General features: G+C 41.3%; 1 protein-coding gene across 3 annotated transcripts in view; it reads left to right on the top strand.

Moving 5' to 3' along the window:
• Positions 1-16,907, top strand: part of bmpr1bb (bone morphogenetic protein receptor, type IBb) — a 54,996-nt gene that overhangs the window by 8,249 nt on the left and 29,840 nt on the right. Inside the window, exon 1 of one of the 3 annotated variants that reach the window (XM_044173840.1) lies at positions 5,111-5,133. The exons of the other annotated variants lie outside the window; for them this stretch is intronic. The gene's annotated coding sequence lies outside the window, so the exon portion shown is untranslated. Of the gene's footprint in view, positions 1-5,110; positions 5,134-16,907 lie in introns of those variants that run through there. 3 annotated transcript variants of the gene reach the window in all.

The raw sequence follows: 16,907 nt of genomic DNA, 5'->3' as shown, positions 1-16,907 counted from the left end.
AGGTGTGTGTGTGTTTGCATGATTGTGCTTGCATTTGTGTTAGTGAACAGCTGCTCCTTCTTTCCTCCACCTGTGTAATGTGGCTTTGAACAACACAACAGTAGTTCTCTTGTACTTTTCGTAAAGATCAAGTTTTATTAATGGCCGCACAGGTTTTGAGCGCACAACTCTCACTGGCAAGAAATTGGAAGATAAGCGACTTTTGTCTCAAGTGCCAACATCTTGTGGCTTTATTGGTTTCCTGATTCAAGTTTGAGCTGAAAAAGCTCGATTTAAAACACACATACAGACACACACAGTTCTTTCTACAATTAAGAACCGTTTTCTGCTTCTTGACACAAAGTGGTCAAGATGGTGGGTGTTCCCCACCTTTTAAAACCTGTGTTTGTTTAACTTTTTTGAAAGTGCTGCAAATTAAGCAGTAAGTAACCTTGGGTGGACTGTTCCATGGGAGCACACGTGGGTGAGAGGGAAAGGGAGAAGAAGGGAGCTGAGAGAAAAACCTCAAATGTGAAAACGACTGAAACTCTGAGGGTTTTCAAAACAGCACTCGAGATTTCATTACACATACCTGGACAACTGAGGGCATGGAAAAACCCCTCCCTGTGTTCACACACACATACATGCATTCAACAGCTGGGCTGGTCAGAGAAATAATAAGAATAATGTTAACTAAATAGAGCAGAGACGACTCCCAGCCAACAGAGCCAAGACGTGTCAGCTTCAGAAATATGCAGAATCCCGGTCATCAATCACAGACAGGAGGCCCTCCGTCTCACTGACAGGCTCGGACAGAGAGGAGGCAGAGTTTTTTGGCCGCTCTCTGTGTGTGGACGGCCGGTGGCGGCTGTGTTCCCAGACTTGACTACAACTTGTTGAGTCAGGTTTGGTTGGGAATCACTGACAATGACTGACTGACGATGAGGCATCACATCAAACCACCATTAACAACAGAGTAAAGCTAATGGTCTTCACTTGTCAATAAGGCCTGTTGGCAGCGTTCATATAGGTCCTCAGTGTTGTTTTATTAGGTTTTAGTGTCGGTGTAGGCTGCGGATCATGAAAGCCATCCATGTGAGTGTGTTGTGGGAATATTCTCATGGTGGCTTGACAGTCTACTGGTAATAGTATAAATGCAGGCAGTAAATTGGCCTAAACCAAGCAAAACAGAGCAAAGGGAGACAGACAGTCCTGAGGGGCTGAGCTGGAGTTTAGTCCCTAAAATTGAACCTTCACCAGGGTTCAGAAGGACAAGGAGGGATGTAGGGATAGCAGGAGGGGGTTGGGGGATCCTTTGGCAAAGACAAAGCCCCCAGGGTTTCTACTCTGAGGTCTAACTTCGTCTGTGTAAACATGTCTGGAATGACACACTCAATGTGCATGTATGTCAAGTGTACTACATGTGAAGCCTACTGAGTGTATGTATCTGGGAAAGGGAAGAGGAGTGAACAGTTGAGATACAAGAATGTTGTTCATTTTCTTTAGTCTAGTGGTTCTCAACGTGGTGGTCTCAGGGAATTATGAGTTGGGTTTGGAAGGTATTTTTTCTCGTTTTCTGCCTTTCTTTTGGGACATACTGAATATTTTCAGCCTCCTTTGACACTTCAGTAATAGAAACAAGTTTGATTAACATATTTACAAGGGTTGCTTGTATGACCATTTGATTGATAGTCCTGTTTCCATGCAAGCATTAATGCTAGCATAAAGACTGGATGCAGGGGGAAACAGCTAGCTTGGATCTGTCCAAATTTAAAGAATTGGCCTTCTGACACCTCTAAAACTCACTACTTCACACATTATATCTCGTATTAAGAGACTTCCTGGAATCTCTGATGGTTGCCTGGACAGAGTCAGCCTAGCTGTTTCCCCCTGCGCCCAATCTTCATGCTAAGCTAAGCTAAGCTACTCATCTCCTGGCTCTAGCTTCATAGTTAGCGTACAGACATGCATACAAGTGGTATTGATCTTCTTATCTAACTCTCGGCAAGAAAGCAAATGCGCGTATTATCCAAACTGTCAAATATTTCTTAAATAATGTTATAATTTAATTTCTTGGTGAGCAGCTGTGTGAAAATGCAACCACTGTGTCTTTAAAATCATAAATTAGACTTTTGTGAAGACTTTGAAGATACAGTACTTGAACTGATCTGGATCTATTGTTTCAGTTGATATGTGCCTGCAGAAACCCAAGCAGGCTGTATTTCTCTCAGGACACAGTACAAACAGAGTTCATCATCATCTTGATGTTCTCGACCCCTTGTGAGTTGAATGGATGTCTCACTGCGTCCAATCGTTTCTTCATCCACTGTCTGTCTTTATTAGACACAGGGTGACAGGACAGCTGTCTCTGTGCCTCTATGTCTTGGTCATTGTGTGCATGCACAAGGATGCATGTGTGCCTTTGCAATAGATCTGGCATGGCAAATTAATGTTATGTGGCTTGTTTGACTTGAGTATGCTGTCTCCCTGCTCTAGTCTATGATCCTGACATTGGACCCAAAAGGGGAATCATCAACAAGGAATTTGGCAGGCTTTGATCACTATCGCTAGATCGCTATCCACTGAGGGTGCGGGGTTAATGTGCTGCGTGAATAGGAAAACATGTCACACTCATCTTATGCCCAAGAATGGGTTATGGGTGACACAAGTGCACAAACTTTATCATCTAGACAGTGGAGTGTGAATGTGCTTTGTCAGTTAGGCAACTGTAAAATTGCCTCCAGTGGTCAACTGTCAATCAAATGCAAGAACACAATTTCCTGCTGTGAAACACAAAGATCAAATTAACAATTATGACTTCATCTTGAAGGCCAAGAGCCACAGATGACATGTCACAAACAAACCATAATGAGACTATAATTGCTTACCATGACTGTTTACATTCTTTCACACAGTGCCTTTCAGATAGAAGCTCAGCAGATCATAGGAAAGTCAAAACTGTTGATTAGCATCCACTAAAAGATGATACACGTACTGTAAAAGATCATTCTGACATTCAGTGACACTTAACCCAGTTCTCAGTCAGCCTAAAACAGTTTAGAAAGTAGTCAGTATCCACAACGTTCCTCTTGCAGCATCCTCGCATTAATGATGAACATATGTTAAGAATACAGGGTCACGTGATTAAATTTCAAAGCTCGTTTTAGGTTGTCTTGTCAGGATTGCTCTGCTTTGGCAGCTCTATAGTTGTCCCTTTGATTTCTTTCAGGCTTTTAGTTAAACCATTAATTTAGAGTGATGCAACAGTAGAAAAAAACATATATTCAAAGCAACCAATAGCAATGGCAAAGCACTGTAGATAAAATATTCCTGTAGTCCAAGAATGATAATGAATGCTTTTTACATATAATATATAAAAGTATATAGGAGTGAGTTACCAAAGACTTGAATGTCCCTCGGGAGTAGGGGCCGATATAGAGCTGTTGTGAAAGAAACAAGAGAATAGTCACTGACTTTACCATTGGAGAACTAGGAGAAATGAAAGGCTATGACAGCAGGAATGCCCAAGTAGCTGCATGACAATAGTTACATAGCAGCCAGTTGCAGCACAGCAAAGAACATCATTTGGCATTGTAGTAAATTGATGATACTTGTGAGGTAATACCCATGGATGGGAATATAGAGTCTTAGATGCTTTGGGTGGGTCCTGCAGGGATGCCTGAGCCTTGCATCAGCCCTGCACACCAGCACCAAGATAAAGCTGAACAGGAACAGAAGTCCTCTATAAGAACCTGTAGAGTGGGAGGAAATGGCCATCCATCATGGATAGCATGTGATGACATCTCTGACCCTGCCCCCCCCCCCCGTGTGTAATAATAGACACGTTGTCTAAAAACGGAGAGCAATTCTGTAAATGTATTAAAAAAAATCTGATCTGTGATCATCTGATTTGTTTAAAAAAAGCATCTAATAAATGTAAACATTTCTGCAATATGGCCAATAGTTTCTGCAAGGCTCTGTATTGGCACAGACCCATTACAATATTGTATTGAGGCCACTCAGTGTGTCCTTGAGAGGAACAGTCAATCTCCACCTCCATGTCTGCTCCTCTGTAGCCTAGCAAAGACATTTCTCTTTTTGAAACAAGCAATGTTAAAAGAGAATTTACCCATGCAACCAGTAATGTATTTCAACAACATAGATAGATACAGTAGGCATTAAGAACAACCCACTTTTCTTATGATAGAGAATCATGTGCCATAGAAAGCCAAGAATGTGCAGGTTTTCATTCCAACAAAACACTAAAGCATTGTGAGCTTTTTTGATCAGTTCCTTCTCTGTGGTTGAAGGTTTATCAGAGCAAACACAAGCGGGTGGAATTAAAACCTGCAGCCATACACGGCACATGGATCCTTGTTCTGCTTTATCACTCAAAACAGAAACGTTACATCGAGGGGCCAGTGTGAAATATTTAGTCAAATGTAGAATCCTTGTCAAGACAACTTTTCTCTCTTTGCCTCTCCTTACACATGTACCATACTTTATCGTTGAACCCCTTAATCCACCACAGCTGCTCAACTGTAAATACAATTAACCCCAGTAATTGCGTGATGTTGACTTTGGGTTTTGTACACTTTCTCACTGACTGCCGGTAGCCTGTGCTCTCTGAGGATGACATCATGGGTTTCAGGTTGCCCGCTGTGGCTTTGGTTCCCAGAGGGTCGGGGAGCCTGAGCGTAGACCTGGAGAGCAGATCCATGCTGTGAATAGACACTCTCCTCTCTCTCTCCCCCTTTCTTGTTCTCAGACACATACATACACAGTTGACTGACCTCTCTGCCACCTCCCTCTGAGCTCAGAGTTTGTTATTGGCTCAGTTATGATGTGTTGACAGATGAGACAGATGTGTGTTCCCCTCTTGTAGATAGTTTGTCGCTGTTGTTTTCAAAGTTGAAAAGCTCTGGAATTAGCTGAGTAAAGACAATAATTTGGCTTTGTGACAATATGGTTAGACAGATTGTATGTTTAAGAAGCCTGTGATATCAATTAAGAAATGCTGTTTTGTCTATGATTTTTCCTAAGTGTGTTTTATTTAGGTGTATGCAGTGTGTGTGGGTCTGCTCACATTTTTATTCCCTCTCATTTTCAGGAAAGGGGGTCTAACAATTCCCTCTGGAAGACAGATGACATGCTGTATGTATTATTGCATGTAAGGTTTGCATTTTCTGTGTGATTTTTGTGAAGAAAATGTAGTGACCAGAGCCACATTAAAAACTGTGTAGCCAGCATGTTTTAAAAGTCACTTTATCGCTGCAGAACAGAGTGATTCAGAACGACAGTCAGAAACTAAAGACAATGCCCACGTTTGTTTTGTGAATATTTAAAAACCACTGGGGAAGTGTGGCAGGAATTCTTTGCTCAGGATCACTTCCTTCTAACACTGCCAGTATCGTGTAAAATATAATACCATATAGCTTATTGTGGGTTGGTCTTATGGATTTTTCCCAGGCAGCATGCTCTCCCAGTTCACCTCAGTAAGTGTCAGTCATTCTGTCAATCATCGTTTTTTGTTATTTAAAGTCACTGGAGCCTGCAAAGTCAACCTCTTCCACTGTGATGTCAAATAAGCAGCGTGGGCCAGCTTTCCTCTGTTCCTCTGTCTTATTTTTCCACTCCCTGCATGGACACACCTGGTGATGGCAGCCACTGGATCAGCTCAGAACACACACACACCCACACACACGCATTCAAACCGCATCTTCAAGGAAGCGCTGACTTTCAAAACTTTATTTGGTTGTCTTGTTTCTGCCTAGTAGTTTTATGTAAAAATGTGATGGATAGAAGCAGAAGGTTCATGTATTTGCCTGTGTGAGAGGGAAGCTGGAAAGTTCTGAAATCACCTGGCTTCATGAGGGAAAACCTTTAACACTTTAGGATTGCACACACTTAAAAACAAGGTCTGAACGGAGGGATTTGTCCGTAATCCTGTATTGATCCTTCTAGACAGGCTGTCTGGTGGACCGACACTCTGCCATACCTACAGGCACACATACCTACAGCCACACAGCCATACTGGCTGCGTGCCTCACCACATCTAACTATAGAAGCAAATACAAGCCGAGGCCAATTTGTGGCAGATTTAATGGCTCATAGTGGCGTCATTATGTTGGGTTGAGAAAGGCCGAATTGCCCATTTTGTTTTTCCAGTTTAAATGTCAGTCCCAGAAGTCTATGCATTATTAGCTTGTTGTATGCAATGCCTGCGTGCTGTGGACAGTTCACTGCTTGAGTAACACATTGCATCCATCTATCCTGATCAAACTAAACTGCTCTAGAGGGAGAAGTAAGCAACTTTAGAAAAAGTAGCCAGCCAAGGTTCAGAGTTCAAAGGAATTATTCTATTGCTAAGAAATCAAACAGTGTGGTTGAGTATCTTAAACAAAAATAGTACCTGGGCTAATAATTCACAGAATGGCGAGTTAACAATAAGAACAGAATCAAATGTATCTAAAGAATGCAAGTTGTACATGCACATGAGTGTGCCTGTTGGTGTGTTTCATTCACCTTTTAAGATGCAATTAGGTGTGTAAAGTTTCCCCGTCCCATCACTGAGCAACACTACCATGCTACTGGCCATGTAGCCAACTACAACACTAGTATTGGCAAGCTACTCCTGTGTATAAATAGTACTGTAAATAGCAACGTGTTACAATGGAGTTTTCTTTCCTCAATCCTCTTAGACACCTGTTTTACCTCCAGTCCTCTTGGCCAATCAAAATGCACACAATTTCCATCATGCTCAAAGCTGTAGAATTAATGAGAAGGGACACAGCTGGTCAGCCTGGTGGTTAAATTACACTTTTACAAATGAAAATACTCCCTGTTCTTTCAACAGTCATCTCTTTTACATGTTTTCTGTGACAAGTAACGTTGGATAAGGACTGCGAATCATCTTGTCAGAAAGTAGAGAAAATATTTGAATATATTTCTGCCAAGACGAGCATGGGAGACCCTCCCCTCACACGGTTTTGCTGCAGGTGGGTGTTGAAAAAAAAAAGTGATCATTTTCTGAGATATGAATAAGTGCTGCAATTTTGATGTGCGCCAGAGTACTGAATGGTCTTCTAAATACCTTCCACTCTCTTGTGGAGTAAAAAGATGCAGCCATGTAGGGAGCGGTGTTCAGGTGTGCTGTCAAAAGCAGCTGTCAACGCCTCATTGAGAAAAGTGTCAAAGAGCCTTGAAGGATCTGTGAATGAGAATTACTGAGTGAGTCAGTTTGAGGAAGACATCTTAGGTTGTAATTTCCCAGAGACTGACACTGTATAAGCACTGACTTATGAAATGAAAGGAATTAAACTGTATATATTAACTAGGACATTTATATATACAGTATATAATAAAACTTCGTCCTTCACCCTCCGCGGGTGGTCTCATCCTTCGAGCTCGGGTCCTCTACCAGAGGTCTGGGAGCTTGAAGGTTCTGCGCAGTATCTTTGCTGTTCCTAGTACTGCACTTTTACTACACCGAGATGTCTGGTGTTCTTCCAAGGATCTGCTGTAGCCACTCCTCCAGTTTGGGGGTTACTGCCCCAAGTGCTCCGATGACCACGGGCACCACTGTCGCCTTCACCTTCCAAGCCTTCTCCAGCTCTTCTCTGAGCCCTTGGTATTTCTCTAGTTTTTCATGTTCCTTTTTCCTGATGTTGCCATCACTTGGTATTGCCATGTCAACCACAACGGCTTTCCTCTGCTGTTTGTCCACCACCACGATGTCTGGTTGGTTCGCCATTACCATTCTGTCAGTCTGAATCTGGAAGTCCCACGGGATCTTGGCTCGGTCATTCTCTACCACCTTTGGAGGTGTTTCCCATTTTGACCTTGGGGTTTCCAGTCCATACTCCGTGCAGATGTTCCATGGCGTTCCATGTATGCTTTCCCTGCCAGCATCTTACATCCTGCAGTTATGTGCTGGATTGTCTCAGGGGCCTCTTTGCACAGCCTACACCTTGGTCTTGTCTGGTGTGGTAGATCTGGGCCTCTATTGCTCTGGTGCTCAGGGCCTGCTCCTGTGCAGCCATGATGAGTGCCTCTGTGCTGTCCTTCAGTCTGGCCCGCTCTAACCATTGGTAGGATTTCTTGATATCAGCCACTTCAGTTATGTTCCGTTGGTACATCCGATGTAGGGGTTTGTCCTCCCATGATGGTCCCTCCTCTAGCACCTCTTCCTCTGTTCCCCATTGCCTGAGGCATTCACTGAGCATGTCATCTGTTGGGGCCTTATCTTTGATGTACTTGTGGATCTTGGATGTTTCATCCTGGATAGTGGCTCTCACACTCACTAGTCCACGGCCACCTTCCTTCCGGCTAGCGTACAGTCTCAGGGTGCTGGATTTGGGATGGAACCCTCCATGCATGGTGAGGAGCTTTCGTGTCTTAACGTCTGTGGTTTGTATCTCTTCCTTTGGCCACCTTATTATTCCCGCAGGGTATCTGATCACTGGCAGGGTGTAGCTGTTTATTGCCTGGGCCTTGTTCTTGCCATTGAGTTGACTTCTTAGGACTTGCCTTACTCGTTGGAGGTATTTGGCAGTTGCTGTTTTCCTTGTTACCTCTTCGAGGTTGCCATTTGCCTGTGGTATTCCAAGGTACTTGTAACCATCCTCAATGTCTGCTATTGTTCCTTCTGGGAGTGAGACCCCTTCTGTGTGGACTACCTTCCCTCTCTTCGTCACCATTCGACTGCATTTCACAAGCCCGAATGACATCCCAATGTCAGAGCTGTAGATCCTGGTGGTGTGGATCAGTGAGTCGATGTCCCGCTCGCTCTTAGCATATAGCTTGATGTCATCCATGTAGAGGAGGTGACTGATGGTGGCCCCGTTCCTGAGTCGGTATCCATAGCCAGTCTTGTTGATTATTTGGCTGAGGGGGTTCAGACCTATGCAGAACAGAGTGGGGACAGTGGGGACAGAGGGGACAGAGCATCTCCTTGGTATATGCCACATTTGATGGATACTTGTGCAAGTGGCTTACCATTGGGTAACTCAGCCTCATCGAGTTTGCAATGTTGTCTCTTAGAGTCCTGTTGATGTTGTACATCTCCAATTATTCAGTGATCCATGTGTGTGGCATTGAGTCATATGCTTTCTTGTAATCAATCCAGATCCTTCAGGATCAGGATTGTACGCCCTTTGATCAGCCATTCAGGGTGCGTCCCATCCCAGTAGGTGTGGATCCTGTCAGGGCCCGGTGCTGTCCAGTTTTTCATACCTGAGACTCTTTCTTGGATGTCTCTCCCATATACTTTCACATCTTCTAGGAGACTTTCTGATGATACTTCACTTAGCCATTGTAATTGGCGTTGGGGTTGCCTTGCATTCATTCTCGCCATATCTTTCAGGTCAGTCGCTGCCTCATTCAGTCGTTGCCTCGTTCAATTTCCGGTTGGGGGTTGGCTCCCCTCTGACCTGTTGTCCTGGCTCCCCGTCGCCGTAGCATTTGTGTTGTATCTCGTCAATCTCAAGTTGTGTTAGCAGTTGCCGCTTGTGGATGTTGGAACACTGAGCTACTAGTTGCTTGCGCCCGAGGGGGATTCGAACCCTGTTCCCCCGTGTGAATGTCCTGTGTTGGCGTTTACCTGTTATTGTTTACCGTGTCAATTCAACAGTGTCTTTTGTTGCATTATGGGATGCAGCATTGTTGGAGCCTGACCCATACTAGAAACATAAGATCAGGATATTTCAGCCTCTGCTGCATCAATTTCAATCATTTTTTAAAAATCTGTATATTTCAAGTCCCTTAACTTTATGAATGTGCATTATTAAATTACTGGAGTGTAGTAACAGTAAAAGTATTTAGTAAACAAGCGGTCACAGTTTAAATGGTAGATGCAGCCCACTTGTCTGAAGCACCTGTCTGTGGGACAGCAGTTACCCAAAAATCCCCATCAATCAGTTGGAAGAACTCAGCCAGTGTCCTTACTGACCAACTGGGGTGCACCACTGCTTTATGTATGAAGGGGGGGGGATTCTGAGGGATTCCAGGTCTCACAAGGCAGCAAAGTTAATTATATAAAACATAGTATGTGGACAAAGAAAAAAGTTCATCAGAGCAATAACTGATAACTGATAAATATACTGAAAATATGTATGCTATGTATCTTGGTGTGTATCAGTGTGACAGGGAGACAGAGGAAGAAAAGTGGAGAGAGAGTGAGAGGACAATGGCTGGAGTGTGACTGAACAGCCAGTCGAAACGTGTGGTTGCATTCTCGCTTTGTTCCATGAGATCACAGTTGTGGCAGATGCAGGATAGACTGGGAGCAGCTGTTTTGCTCTGTTCTCCAGTTACAGAAGCTGGCACTGCCTGCACTCTGGGGATGGGCAAAGGGGCACTTTGTTGAGTCTTAATAGTGTTTGTTCTCTGAGGGTGGGCACAAAGAGTCCTCAGACCCAGCAGTACTCCAGCAGTACTCTTGGCATCGGAAGAGAGGGACGTGGCCGAGGTGTCAAACAGAGTGAGACTGGTGACAAGACATAACACGCAGCTGGTCCCACACTTGCAGGACCCATGGCACCATTAATTACTGTAGAGGCTACACTGAAAAAATATTATAGGAAAATGCACTGAAGTCAGATCAGAAAATAGACAAATATAATAAATGTATAAAATTTGTAGGAATTTCTAAGAATTAAAGGTCCAGTGTGTAACGTTTAGGAGGATCTATTGGCAGAAATGGAATATAATATTTCTAAGTATATTTTCATTAGTGTATAATCACCTGGAAATAAGAACTGTTGTGTTTTCATTACCTTAGAATAAGCCGTTTTTATAGGGAGCGGGTCCCCTTCCACGGAGTTCGCCATGTTGCACTGCCATGTTTCTACAGTAGCCCAGAAAGGACAAACCAAACACTGGCTCTAGATAGGGCCTTTTCCATTTTCCGCAAGTTTCGTGGCCACTGTAGTTTCTCCTACACTCTTGGAAGGGGAGGATGAGGCGAGCAGAATTCAAATGCAAACTGCAATTTCACCGCTAGATGCCACTAAACCCTACACACTGGACCTTTAAGACACACTGAGAAGTCACTTGGCAAATGTGGTATAACAAGAACTTGTTTTATTGCAAAGGAAAGGAAAAACTGAAACCTGTAATGAAAATTTAGACACAGTGCACCCAGCTGCCTGACTCAGAAACAGTTATGATAAAACATATGATTAGCACTTTCAGTATTTACAGTATTTTTTAATACATTTTTACGTGATTCTACAGACAACAGCACAATTAAAAATAATTTTGAACAGGTTCCTTTTGTCATCTTCATGTATTTCTAGGATTAAATGGGCTAAAGAAGATAAGATAAAGATATAATTTTAGAGCTAATTTTTTTAATATACATCAGTATATGAATCCACAGAGTGGACATTGGGTGTAGTTTTATTGTTTTTGCTCTAAACTAAAATAGACCACTACATACCGAATTCACACCAGCAATAATACGTTCTCTGTGCAGCTCCGATATGGTTGACTTGGCTTTTAAATTTTCTTCACACTCTTTTTCCACATGTTTAAGTCCTGCCCCACTGATGTTGCGTGAACCTTTATGTGCATAATAGTTACGTGCACTATAGCTCAAGCCTAGCTTAAAAATTGTACAATCATGATCACAATAACCAAGACCTGTAATTGCTATTGTATATTCCAAAAGTGTACAGATGTCACATAACCTTGTGAAAAGCATGAAGAGAGCAGAAGGTTTGAAGGTGGAAACAGTCTAATGAAATGCTTCTGCCAACAAGTTTCCAGTCTTCACAGCCAATAGCCCGAGTCAAGAGAGCAGAAGACAACTGAATGCAATTATTTACAGAAAATCAACACTTTTCCATGGAGTCAGAGTGGATTTTACTAGTGTGTGCTGACTGCAGGCATTCTCTTTTTGTGAGACAAGTGACGCTTCTTGGCCTACAGTGTTATTCAGGAGATGATTGATAGTTTTAGGGTTAGATGAGAGATAGAGTTAGTTCTTTTGTAAATCAGATACAGAAATTGACATCTCACCAGGCGTATTAAGAAGTTTGAACAACTACTAAAGTGATGAATCACAGTGTGTGATTCATAGAATGAACCAAGCTACTTTCTCTTCAGTTACTGAGAGATATTATGAGTCATGCAAGTTTTTCAAAGCAAATGTTTTTCATTAAGTCTAGCACAGACTTACTGAAAAATGTATGTATTACTCAGTCTCTAATTAAAGTCTCAAAGCAAAGCAATGAATCCCAAAACAGTTGCTGATGCTCTTCCTTCTGTCAAAAGCAACAGAGACTCACAGTAGAGAATTTATAAGCAGAAGCTTAAGAATAAAAACATTGTTTAGTTTAACATTAACATTTAAAGGTTGTTGGATTCAAATTTGTACCATGTTTTTTTTACACACAATTTTTATACAAGGCCCTAGTTAAAAAGCAGAAAGCTTTTATAGCCTACCACTATGAATTAATTATTGTTTAATTAGCTGTTTAACCTGCTTTTCTTACATCCTTAGGATTGGAAAGTATAACCAGACCGATACTGGATTTTTGGGGCCGATATTGATATTTGAGAGTTTAAAAAATACAATAATGATCTGACAATAATATTTTTTTCATAAACACATAACATACACATTCCTTTAAATCAGACAATTGTGACCAAAATGTACAGAGTGGGACATTTTACAGCTGGAAAACTAATGTGTCAGTGCTTTCTGGTGGACAAAGTATATCTTTTAAACACTGTTTCTACATGACCTCAAATATATCTTTGGCAACCGTTTTATCAGTTTAGTTCTGTCAGAAAGGCCTTGGGCTTTGTATGTATTTTCTTCAGTCCCTCCATCTCAGACCAGTTAATTCAGACTCATCCATGACAGATCACTGTTTTTTATTGAATGAGAAAATCTATATTATTATAAATTTTTCTTGTCAATAAAATGGTTAAGAGGTCAAAGAGTTACAATCAGACAATACACACAGCGCACCAAACTAATTAAAGACTTTGTTCAAATAAATGTAAAGACATTTGGAAGTGTTGCTCCTGACATCATGCATGACTCAAATTCTCCTTCAGTTTAGTGTTTATCCACGTACTCCAGTAGGACTCTTATTTGGAAGACTAAAATTTGTTCTCCTTGCCAGTGGATCGCTCTGATGGATTAGTCAGTTGCTCAGAGGTAATAATAAAAAAAAATAAATAAAAATACCAACACTGAAGCCAAGAGATGTTGCAATTTCAGAGGATATGAGGAGAAAGCTGCATATTATCATACTTTATCCATAGGGACTGCTTTTTGTATGTTATTCCTTACTCCTGGAATGATTTAAAACACCGGCTCATATTTTACAAACAAGAGCCCAATTCAGACACGCAGTCTGTTCTCTGCAATTTTAGTAGTGTAAACTATGTCTGTGGTTGCATCTGATGATGCTCGGTCATAGCTGGGGCCGCCTGGTGTTGTCTTCCTCCCTGTCAGCAGTGTGGGGATGGTGCCCACAGTGATGCACACTTACAGTAAGTGAAGGAGTGATGTTTCAGAGATGGATAGCATTTCCAGTATTTATCGACTGCTTGCGAGGCGGCCCTGGATGACACTGCATTCAGATACATTAGCGGTAGAGGGAGATTTGACAGCCTGTCGGAGGGAAAGAGGGGGTTGAGAAGTGAAGAGGGCAGACGTTAAGACATCACCTACCTTATAGTCGGACTCAGAGGCATCGATCGAAGCCCCATTGCTCTCCAAGCTGCTTCCTGTGTTTTCATTGTGCTATCATTAGAAGAGAGCAAACAACAATGTCAGAGGGAAAGGCTACTGAAAGGCAACGTATCTAATGCGGTCAGATCTCCAGGGAAAGAGATTTACATGTACTAGAATGCCTAATAATGTATGTCTAGATGCCACTAAATAAGCTATTACTGATGGAATGAGAGCAGTAATACTTACAATAAACTTTCTCACAACACAATTATACTACATGCGCACACACACACACACACACACATACACACACACACACACACACACACACAGTTCATTGCCCAAGAGTAGTTATTGGTTCACATTTGTCTAATAGTGGTCTTCATTGGTATTAAACACAATCCACTTTCAAATGATGTTATTCCATTTATATCAGATATTTTATCTCTAGGAGCACTGCAGTGAATGTCATGTTGAGAAAAGTCTAATCTGTAGTTTTTTTGGACCATGTAAATTCACTGAACAGTTTGACTTTTAGATGAAAAATAAGTATTTTGTGTTGCATGTACAGTATAGGTCAGGCATCCTGATAACTTTGCAGAGTAAAACCAGGAAGCCCAGACGTGTTCTGGGTTTTGCCCAGCAAAGTTATCCTGATAATCCAGTAAATCTACTCCTTGAGTTACGTCTGGTGTCCCAAAAAAATTTACAGGTTCCAATCTTCCAATCTGTTATACATTTTGGAGCTGAGGCTACCCTTATGTTTACATTTGGATCACAAATTGTTCCTTTAATTCTGCTGAAAAATGTATAGCTTTGTCACCTCCACCACTTCTACAGTAGAAGGTTTAAATAACATTTGATGGTAGAGTAAGCATCTAAATAAATTAACCGTATTGTACCTGTATTTGGGTTTTTTTGTGGTGTAGGTAAAAAATAAAATAATTTGTTAATCCCATATATTGTTAAATGATTAGTTAAAGCTAACAAGAGGAGAAGCTCTCTGTATGATGTCTCCACTTGTCGGAAACTTAAGAAGAACATGTGCATGGACTCCATGATTCTTCTTTCCACACCACTGCACGTGAATTATGTCCAAAGTGCTCCATAATTTCACACAGATGTGAACTATTAAGACAAACTATTGTGTATCTCATGTGGCACTCCCTTACAGACAGTCCATCACAAACATCAAATGTTTCTTTTGTTATTCCCACACTGAGGATATGAATATTTCAAATTATGTTAGACTCATATTAAAGGATATTGTTTATGGCTACATTCTTTTATCTCAAAAACAAATGTGCCTAAAATAATAAATATTCCACTACAGACATTTATTTCATCTGCAGAACAGGACTGCGAAGTGTTTTTTGTACAGTTTAAATATGCAATACAACATCAAAGAGTTCAATGTAATTTTTGTTAAACATTAGTTTCAAAGCTGCTAAGACAATTTCATTGTAAAGCCAAAAAATAGGGGTTTTTTCCGAGTATGTGTGCATTGTGTGGGGCTAGATAAATGAGAGGGAATATAGACAGAGAAGCAGAGGATTGTAAACCAACTTGCACTGAATTACATGTTTCTGCTGAGGCTCAACCCAAGCTGTTGGACTGTTTCTCCTAATTAAGGGAAAAGGAGCCTGATTGACAAATGAGCTCTGGGTCAGCCAGCCAACCAGAGACAGGGTTTCCCTGCCAAGACTGCAAGGCCCTTGGGTTTCCCATCAGCCATGGGAGCAGATGGTTTAGCACTCACGCAAACCTTCATGGAGGAAAACAGGGACATCTCATCTGCTTTTGTTAGACCTGAGGGATTAACATGGACACTCCCTTGATAGGAGGCAAAGCAACAAGTTGGATTACTGTACAAAAAATAATAAATGGAATTTGCTGTTTACTGATTGTTGTTATTTCCCCCTGCAATCAATGTATCATTTCTGAGCTTGTAGACTAAGTGCATGGGATGGAGGTTTGATTTTACACTCGAGTTACACTTCACACTTGACCTTCACTTGACGTCATACTTAACTCCAGATTACTGACTTGTAAACTGTGAGCAACTATGTACAACTAAATGGCACTGTTGCATTGTATAGAAAGGCTAGTGTTTATTTTTACACTGAACATCACATTTATGTTTCAAGAAACAAAACAGCAGCAGCGTGGAATCAGCTGTGGTATCTGCAGTGTTATTGTGAAGTCTATTAAAGCCAATAAAAAGACTGCAATTTGAAACAGTAATTGATGCATCAAAAATAAAATCTGCTGGGGTTGGACTTGGATTTACACTGCTGAGAAACAGCTTTCCTGGTATATAATGATAACGGTGTCCGAGTTCATGTTATTCCTTCATTCATATCAGTCGCAGCGCAGTGCATCCAAACATCCACATCTGCATCTAAGCTTATTGACTACAGGATGGACAACAGAAAGATCTGTGTTTATGATGATTATCGTCAACAGTGTTTCTTTCTAAGATGAGCAGAGTAACAAAATCCATCTCTCCTGGGCAGGATTCACCCTGAGTTGGGGGGGAAACCTGAAAAGGTACAGGCTTAGTAACAGTGTTGTGATGCTTGTGTGTGTGAGCGAATCTGTTTGTATTCTTGTTGACAGGAACAACAGAAACATCAGTTTAGATTTAAGCCATCCATGTTTATTGTTGGATGGATTCAGAGACAGAGCAGCTTAGCAATGAGGAATATAAGGTCATGATGAAGAAGAAATCATATATATATTAAACACAGGTTGGTTCTGTGTAGTTTCTTTCACTTGACTTCCTTGTTACTTCAAGGGAAACTTGTTTTGCAGCAGTTATTGAAATACAAGAGATGTGGTGCGTAATGGATGCATTAATACCTTTTTCAATCACTGAAGTGTTTTAAAAGGTTCCATTCAGTTAGTCATTTGTGGCAATATGTATGTTTGCATTATACTGTAAAAACTACCAACAGTGGTTACATGAAGGACTTATTCTGATTGCCCAAAGAGAATTGGGGAAATTACTATTTTGCTAACAGAACAGAGTAAATGATTCTATCATATTGTTTTTCATATACAGTAAAGAGCTTTATTGCAGCTCTTATATATTCATGTGCCACCCACACAGGTGTTTTCACTTATTCTGACTGATTATTCTAACTGATGACTTCTTCTCAGAACTGTGTGAGAGTATACTCATTGTGCTTAATTATCATCTCCCTTACTTGCTAATTTTTTTTTTTTAAATTGC

Source organism: Siniperca chuatsi, linkage group LG18 (genome assembly GCF_020085105.1).
Source record: "Siniperca chuatsi isolate FFG_IHB_CAS linkage group LG18, ASM2008510v1, whole genome shotgun sequence".
Classification (NCBI taxonomy): domain Eukaryota; kingdom Metazoa; phylum Chordata; class Actinopteri; order Centrarchiformes; family Sinipercidae; genus Siniperca; species Siniperca chuatsi.
Note: the sequence above shows the minus strand (reverse complement) of the source record. Positions and strands in the feature narration are given on the sequence as shown.